Below are 9,228 nucleotides of genomic sequence, written 5' to 3' on the forward strand. Positions count from 1 at the left end.
AGTGAAACACTGTGGCAACAACAAGGCAAAGAAAAAGAACTGCACGAAGCACAGAGATCTAAGCATCGTGCCAGTGCTGCTAGAGGATTGCCCACTCAATATGAAAGGTCAGTTCCAATCATGCACACTGCCTCCTGCTTTAGCTTAAGGATTGCTTACCTCAACAAAATAATGCCTGTTGTCACTCTCAGTTGTCCCCATGAGTTTAAAGCAGTCTTTCACAACCTAGGCTGAGAACACTCCCAGGAAATGTTGTATCCTGTACACAAGCCATGCAAGTTCCTGTAATATTTGAAGGATCCACATCTCACAGTATAACAGAAGGTTGTGAAGAAGGCAAAGGCATTTTGAAATGAGCATGACAGCTCACTACCTACTGGCAAAGGCTTTGCAAAATTTTTACAGCAATAATGCATTGTGGTGCCTCAGACCCACTGGGATTAACCAGATTCCACTGTAACTGGAATGAGAAAATACTGCGTTCTAATTGACTTACAGTGCAGTGTTAAGCACGACAGCAGCACTGCATTAAAGCATCAATGTTCTAATCGATTTTCCTCAAACATGTTATGGTACAACTTTTAGTGACTAAGCAGCATTTGTATAAAGGCACCAAGCTGGTTTGCTTCAAGAAGTCTCTTCTGATCTATACTTTGAGAGAAAATGTTGCACTTATTGCTGGTTCTTTGGCATGCAAGTCTTAGAAAAAATGGGATTGGCATGCATCTTACTCAGTAGCAGAAACTTAGCAAGTGGACCTACTTGCTTGGACCTTCAGGGTGACAGATAGATGGGCATTGACATGTACAGTCAAAGACATAAGAAAGTGCCTGGGACCTCCAAAATCGTTCGTAATACCGGTCACTTGATTGTAAAGATTGTACACCACACCGCCGCTAACAATTCAGCAGGCTGGACATGTTAAAGAAGAGAGAACCGTTATTCTATGAATTAAGGGACACTTAGTGAAATAGGTCACTAGTATTTTTGTTTATAGTTTGTGTGGCCGAATGTGTGACTAACATGTCACTAACATTGCTCAAGTTTAATGTTATTGACGCATGCACAGCAGGAGTTGAACGACAATGACTCGCCTTCCCTTTCTTCTTTTACTCTCTTTATGCCCATTGCGAATTGTATATATTTGGGCATGCTTCAATAAAGGTGTTGTCGGCAGTCAGCGCTCGTTCTGTGTCCTTCCTTGTTCGTGTTTTTTGCTGCTGCTTTAAATATGAAACATCTTCAGTGGCTTTCTTGATGACCGACACCGGAGTTCTACGGCAGACATCCATTATCCTTGCCTTGAACTAATCTGACTCTATCTCAATTACGTAAGCAAGATCATTCACATAAATGACCCCAAAGAAAGAAATCGAGTGGAGAGAGGTCAGATGACCTAGCGGCCCAATTCACAGGCCCGTTCCCTCCATCTATTGCGCATTGAAAGTCGCATTCAGCCAGTTTCGTGCTAGGCTGCTGCTGTGTTCGGGTGCCCTATCTTGCTGACACCACAGAAGCGGAAGAGGTAACAGCGGGACTTCGCAGAGAGACTCATCCGCCACTCCTTCAAGGATTTTGTTGATGTAACACTGTCCAGTGAGTATGTTATCGAAGATGGGACCGATTATAGCACCAGCATAAATTCTGAATCACAATTTGGGCAACTACTGGTACTGGTGCCTATTGCACTTCACACAGCGTGGATTGGAATCCCTCCACTAGTGTGCATTATGCAAATGTACCTAGGCGTTTCGGCGAAAATTGGCTTCATCTGTGCACATGATGTTGCTCAAAAACTATGGTGGCTCATGGGCTTTTGTGAGAAATCTAAATGATTCTACGGGTCCCTATCTTCCAAGCATTGTTGCTGGTTAAGGTGGGACGGGTGAAAGGCTGTCATTTAGAATTCTCCAAACTGACTTGGAAATTGGTACCTGGGTGGCCACGTCCCGCATGCTAGCATGAGGGTTTGAGGCCATAAATGCTAGAACATCCCTGCATAGGCTAGGAATCAAAGATGGAGTCCTCCGCCGGTTTATTGAAGCTGCCGGTTTGTCTCAGGTTTTCACAGTTTCTGATGATAGTCGATGCATTTGGTCTACCACCAACTTCCATGAGTGATATACATATTTGCGGTCTTCCTCTTGTTGCCATTTGCAGATGCCAAGGCAAGGATCATGCTTACCGGGTGCTCATTAGAGAAACACATGGCAAGTGGGATGGAACCTTTAAGAGGAAGCTTTAGCTCGAGTGCTCCTATCTAAATACACGTAAAAGGAGAATTCGTTTTTCCTGGCAACCACAGCACCGAATTTGACGAGGTTTGTTGCATTTAAAAGACAAACTTAAAATCTAGTGACTGTTGGTTTCGAATTTTTGAGTTAGGTCGTCAATTGTTTATTTAAAGTTGTCAAAAATTGAAAATTTTCAAAAAACGAAACTATCAAGTTTACAACTCTGTAACTCAACTACTAAAAATGATAATACAATTCTGTGAATTGCATCTAATAGTACACCTAAAGCGGACAAAATTGATATGTTACACATGAATGTAAAAAGAAATTTATCATAGGGAAATACAACTTTGAACGCGAATTCGTTACGTTGTAACCAACGTAACAAATTCACGTAAGATGTAAAATGACACATTGAATTTGTCCGCTTTGAATGATCTAATGGATGGCGTTTACAGAACCGCGATATCAGTTCTTCATGCAGAGCTATGAATTTGTAAACTTCGTGCTTCTATTTTTTTCAAACGGTCAAATATTTGAAAATCGTTTTAAGGAAATTCAAGCCCTAAATCGAAATTCCGCTTTCAACAGTCACTAGAATGTAACCTTCTCTTTCAAATGCAACAAATTTAATCAAAAGCGGTCCAGGGGTTATCTCATGAAAACGTTTTTGCGTTTTACATATACTTGAATAGGTCGCGTCGGAGTTGGGCCCGAGCTAAAGCTTCCTCTTAAATCTTTGCACTGACGTCAATTCACTTTTGTGGTGACAGGTTCTGTAGCAAAAAAAAAACCATCCTTGCACTTTATCTACGCTAAGACAACAGCTATCAGAAATAATCGAAAATATGAATTAAAAGCCGTTGAAGTCTGCGCCAACAAGGATGCAGTAAGCTATTAGCCTCAGTAAAATTTCAAGGGAAAAAGTCGAGGAAAGTGAAAAGAAACCTCAAATTATGTGGGTGACAAAGCACTGGTATGGGCACTTTAGGTGTGTGCGTGGGGGGAAGGGGAAGGGAGGCTTCGGCTTCGCCTGGGGTGGAGGGCTCAGCCCCCCCCCCCCCCGGAAATCTCCGGAAGGGGCTCGGGCCCCGGAGCCCCCCACATAGTCGCCGTCTATGCTGCTATGTTAACATGGATGGTATTATATGTGCATTTCTCAAGTGAATAAATTAAACAAAGTACAAGTAGTTCATTTTCATGGGAAACAACATTGAAGCAATCAATTTTGCGTCTTTCCATTTTAAGGTGAAAGCCATAGATGCCTATGCTTCAAGGTCTCATTGTGAGGTACAGAAAATATCATGTGACCCAAGGAAGGCCAGAAGCGAACGAAAACATGTCCAGCCATGTATAAGACATGATTAACGATTATCAGAGTTATCACTATATGGTACCTGTTTCCAAGTTCCTGTGATGATGTCAAAGGTTATTTCAGATACACCGCTTCATCACTATCATTATATACAGTTCTTTCATATGTGAATGCATAGCTTGTAGAAGACAGGTAGGTAGAACCATAATGCAGAAGGGACCATTTGTTAAAGAATTGGTTTTCTTCAAATGACGATCCATCTATAAGATTTTTATAATGAGTGGGACATTGCACCAAACTAGTAGCCCATTACAGTGAGGTGCTCATTGTTACCAATCTTCTAGTGGAAAAAATATACATTCGAAGAACTCCCAAGAAAAGAAATGTATAGATATATATAGAGTGAGATGCACATTATTGCAGGGACCTGAACTTTAATCAAAGTGGTGACAATAGTGGTCAAAGTTTTCTTATTATTTGTACTAATGCAATGTGAAGATGGGGATCACGATCCTGGCAACGAAAAATGAAAATCAATGATGACAGCGGTCATTGTCAGCTTAAAGAACTGGGTGGACAGACAGACATGGGAAACCAGCACTTACGTGGTGTCGGAACAAAGCTGGAACTTATGGCTGAGCCAAATAACTTATAAGGGCTGTGGCGCACACGATAGCTGCGCGCGGGTATATACTAGAAATCTTCAAGCAGTATCTGCCACATAGTGTTAGCGCATGCTGCCTGCACTAATAGATCTCCCACCGAGCTCCTACATCTATACGAATACACAGCTACAAAATGCATGCCGAGATGCAGGATCCGTCCAGTAAAGGGCACAAATTCGCCAGTCGCTTAATATGACATTGACCGACACCTACAGAAGTCGCTTAATCATTTAAATAATTAGGTGAGAATAACTTGGTTCGACAGGCAAGGTTCTGACTGGTGTTGTATAAGTCGCGGGTCACTTTTATGCGAAGCATATTACTAGAGCTCAACCCAGCTCCTCAGGCGCGGCGGTGTCGCCTTCAATACCACGTGATACCGTGACGTCACGACAGAGGAGAAACGGGGCTCCAACTCGCGCCATGGCTCGCGGCGTCGCGGCGGTATATAACCAGCTGCGCTTGCCTCTGCTAGACACTCACGAGGTGACATGCCTCCTGGAGACAGAGCTGCTCGTTGGAATGAGAAGCGAAGGTTGCGGCGTGCTACAGAGATTGTTTCTAGGTGGCTTTGCTACGACGTAGCGACTACGCGCCCCGCATCGGACGCGGTGAGCGTCGAGCAACGCAGCGTTCGGCGCGACAACGAAATGTGCGCCTGAGCAAGCGCCGCACGCCTGAGCCGACGCCGACGACACCGGCTTTTCTGCGACACGAGCTCCTTAACGCTGTCGCGTTAAAATAAAGGCTAGTATGCTTCGCATCCTGGGCTCAGCCTTAGCTAAGCCACAGCCATTTTTTAAGTCGCGACGATAGATTGGATTTTTTACAAGCACTGCTCCAGGAGGGCACATGCAACTGGAGGCCTCAGGAGAGGACCTGAGGTTATAATAAAGCAGGTGGTGCAGGATCCCCAGGGCACCCAAGGGGTAGTGGGGAGATCAAAGCTGGAAGCAGGATGGCCCGTAGGATTGGAGTGGCGGATGCCTAAGCGTGCTGGACTTAAAATAAATATTACTACGTCCAGCCGCCAACTTGTGACCCCAAGACTTCTGCAACAGCAGTCAGAAGTTTGCCGTTTGACATACTAAGGCAGCAGCGGAAGCGGACGAAGACACAGAAACGTGAAAAAGAGACCCCACGCTACAATTTAGCAGTATTTTAAAGACTAAACTATGGCAATTGAATAACGCGCAACTAAGCCCTCTCGAAGCATTCGACGCATTGAAAAATTCGCGAGGACGGTAAGATACCATTGTGACAGGGGCACAAGCAAGGAATGAAAACGCACATAGGGCAAACTGTGAAGATGCTATATATTTTGCTATATATGTAATATATGCTATATCTATCAAGTGACTAGTGCGATGCTATAATCTTCAAAGGTCGCAATGTTTTTGCAATGAAATTGTTGACAGTGTGCGCTGTGTGTGTATCTTGTGTTCCGGCTCACTGCTCATCGCGATCACGCCCGATCCTGATCGAATTTCACGGTCGTGATTGCCTCCTTTGGACAAAATGAGCGAGAGACCCAATCCCAGTCGAGAATTTCGATCCGGATCGGTGCCGATCGCGATCAGAAGTATACGTGTGACACTGGTAGTGACAGGACAACGCCATATAATACTCGCCTTCACGGGAGACCACTGACCAAACGACAACAATCGTTCGCGCCAGTGCACTGCGCAGCAACAGACAAGGAGACGCACGAGGAAAACTTGTACGTGACGCACAGATCGCCAGCCGACACATGGCAAAATGCCGGCACGCCAGGGCACGCCTAGGGACAGAACGACCAAAGAAACTGCTCCTCCGTGGTACCTAGGTAAGGGGAGAAATTTCAAGCATAGAGAAAGAAATTTCAACAAGAGCGGACACTCCCATAGAGCCCAGCGGCCGAATTGACTGTAGCACACCAAGCGGATGTTGTTGACTCCTTCCGGTTTCGGTTTTGGGCGCGCGCGTTTTGAAAACCAGTTGGTAAACGCCGCGCCGGCTCCGCTGCTCGGTGCGGCATTCATTTTTTTTCGCTTCTGCTGAACCTCGCGTGGAATCGTTTTAAGTAGAAACGATTGCGATTGACCTTTACAAGACTGCGCCGAATCTGTCAGGTGCAATTTCATAAAGAAAACGAAAGACGTCTTCTGAAATGATGGAATGTTTATTTTGCTCTATATAAATGCTCGTTCCGGGCTTCTGCATTCATCCAAAGTTGTGGCACCAGGTAAGCAGCAGTCATTGCCGTACGATGCTCCACCGGATGCCATCAGCTGAAAGAAAGTAAATTACAAGCATGTATGATTTCTGTATATTGACCTGACAGGAGTATTGACCTAATTGACCCAAGTATATTGATCTAACAGGTGAAACGTGCGTAAGCGTTGAATGAGCGGCATTACAGATAAATTCACTTTTACGTACATTTCGCAGCAAAGACTCCTCCGAAACAATGCCATAAAATCTGAACATACGATTTTCAAGCACCCGTCCTTTCCCGGGCATTATTTCCTGCACTTTAAGTGCACAAATACACGGGTGACTGCGCGTTTCCAAAACAACTTGGCTTCGGCCGACACGATGGTACGCCAAATACACAAAGGTAGCTACAACACAGGCTAGGCCAGACCATGTTACACGCTCGCAGAATGCCTTCTAATCGCACTCAAGTCAGACTCGTCGGTGCAATGCCTGTTTTCAGTCGCTCAGAATACATAAATGTCATGTTCTTGAGCTCCTCCGTGTTATCTTTTACGCGTCCTGCCGGTGCATGCAACACTCCCGTGTTATCACTCTCGGCAATCGCTCGTCGCGTTTTCGAGAAGCGTGAGTACCGCAATAATGTATATGTTGTTGCAGGGCTCTAAAATGCGTCACAAACTTGTCCCACTAAAATTCAGTACACGCAAAACTAACTGTGGCCGCATCCTGCTTTTTTCGCTAACAGCTTCACAACCCCAGGCGCGGCGAGCAAGCCTCAAGGTATCCCAAAAAGTTACCAAATAATTTACAATACTTTTTTCGGGTCAGAGAATGCGTCACCAGTAAGATTCAGTACACGCGAAACTGCGGCACACAGCCGAGCTGGTTTTCGCTAACTGCGTCAATAAGCCGGGCGCGGCAACCGTGCTTCTAAACTGCCCCAAATATAACGACGTTAGTTACAATAATGTTGGGGGCCACAGAATGCGCGAAAACTTGTCTGTCTCAGGCGCTACGACGTAGTGCACGCATGCACACGCGCAAATGCCTCACACGGCCGAGCCGGTATTCGCTTACTGCATCAATAAGCCGGGCGCGGCAAACGTACCCAAATACTACCGAAATAAGTTACAGTAATGTTGCGGCTCATAGAAAGCGTCGCAAACATCTCCCAGGACGAGGCATTAACTCAAATTAACTGCGCCAGGATGGCGGTGCTGTTTTTCGCTAACTGCGCCACTCGAACTAAGCCTAAATGTGATTAAAATGCGCCGCACACTGTCACACACAATTTCTCACCTTGCCGTAGTCCAGTAGTGCAGTGGTGCCGTGTGGAAATGTAGACGACACGCAAGAGAAGCATAGAGAAGGCCGGGAGCCCCCAAAAAATGGGCTATATCCAAAACAGACGGGTCGCCGAGCACGCGAGCTCGCACGTACGACCGCCCTCGCTCACTTCTGCAGCTTGTCTGGCGCATGACGTATGCACGCGCGTCTGGCGTGCCACCAGCTTGTTTCTAGGCAACGCAACAAAAAGTTGCAAAGTATAAGTTCATTTACACGCAAAACTTTTTCACTTTTAGTGGGAAGGAATAAAAAAAATAAAACGTTGTCTGGAAGTTGATTTCACATCCTTTTTTTCTGATGCTCGCGTCAACTAACGGACGTTGTTGAAACTAGGCGTGACGTGTTTCCTGTTGCCAGTTTTTGAAGAGTGTCCCCTCTTGTTGAATTTCTTTCTCTATGTTGCAAGTGCGAACGCCCCCAAATTTTCTCTCTCGCACCCGCTGAAACGACTGGCCAATCCCGTGGACGGGCGATTCCTCAAATGGCCGTCTCGTGCAATTCAAGATATGCGCCATGCCAGGGGTGCGATCGGAGATGGTTGTTCGGCGCGTTCGTTCGGTTACCGGCGCGCGCAATTGGCCTACTACGCGCCGACGTCGCCAGCCGCGGGGCGCCGCCCCGTTTTTGGTGACGTCAAAATGACGACACGCTCCTGTCAATCATCCGCCCACCGAGCATTTCGTCCGAACGCGACGGGAGTTGAGAAGTTTGGAGCGATCATACGGCTTCGCATGGCGCGTCTGGTGGATTGGATTGGATCCAACAGGCGGCCTTTTCGGCTGCAGAATGGCACGTTTGAATCCGATCCATAGTTTAATTCTAGAAAATGGCGCTTCCGTTGGAAACTTAGGTTGTTGCGCTGGCGTTTCTAGAGGAAGGAGGAGAGCGGGTGGCGGTGCGAAACGCGTTTGAAGAAATGGCAGAAAGTGAATTCCGGCGTCGTTTTTCTTCCTCGAAACAAATAATTCGTTGTTTGCACAGAGAAATCGACAACATCATCGGTGCCAGCGAGCCACTGGGATGTTGTCGCTGCCTCTTGAAAAGTGCGCCACTCTTCCCGTCGTTTTTTTTTTCGTTTTCCTTCTCGCTGTGCGCGACATGCAAAGAACCTAATAGTTATAAATTGCAGTAGTCACACGTACTGCTATTTGAAAACGTGTTTGGGCTTGAGAAGAAAAAATACATTTTTTTAGACACAAATTTCATTCAATTGGAAGACGAGAAACATTTGGCTTTGTAGTATACTGTTTGCAAGCAGAGACAAACGACGGAGGTAAACTTCCGGGGAGGTGACCGCTTCCTGATTGGCTGCTCTCTCCGCCCCGCTGTCACAATTTTGCATACTGCAACTTTGTGACGTTGCAGCAACTGAACAGAACGCGTATCGAACAAAATATCTCCGATCGCGCCCCAGCTTGCTGATTGGCTGAAGGAATATCTCGTGATGTGCGTCACAGGAAGGGCTGTT

The 9,228-nt window shown here is 46.1% G+C and overlaps 1 long non-coding RNA gene across 1 annotated transcript; it reads right to left on the reverse strand.

Moving 5' to 3' along the window:
- Positions 1 to 6,356: 6,356 nt before the first annotated feature.
- Positions 6,357 to 7,848, reverse strand: LOC135909893 (uncharacterized). The gene is made up of 2 exons (XR_010566833.1): positions 7,713 to 7,848; positions 6,357 to 6,484 (listed from the first exon to the last, which is right to left on the reverse strand). It is a non-coding gene; the product is annotated as an uncharacterized lncRNA (long non-coding RNA).
- Positions 7,849 to 9,228: the final 1,380 nt, after the last annotated feature.

Source organism: Dermacentor albipictus, unplaced genomic scaffold (genome assembly GCF_038994185.2).
Source record: "Dermacentor albipictus isolate Rhodes 1998 colony unplaced genomic scaffold, USDA_Dalb.pri_finalv2 scaffold_31, whole genome shotgun sequence".
NCBI lineage: Eukaryota > Metazoa > Arthropoda > Arachnida > Ixodida > Ixodidae > Dermacentor > Dermacentor albipictus.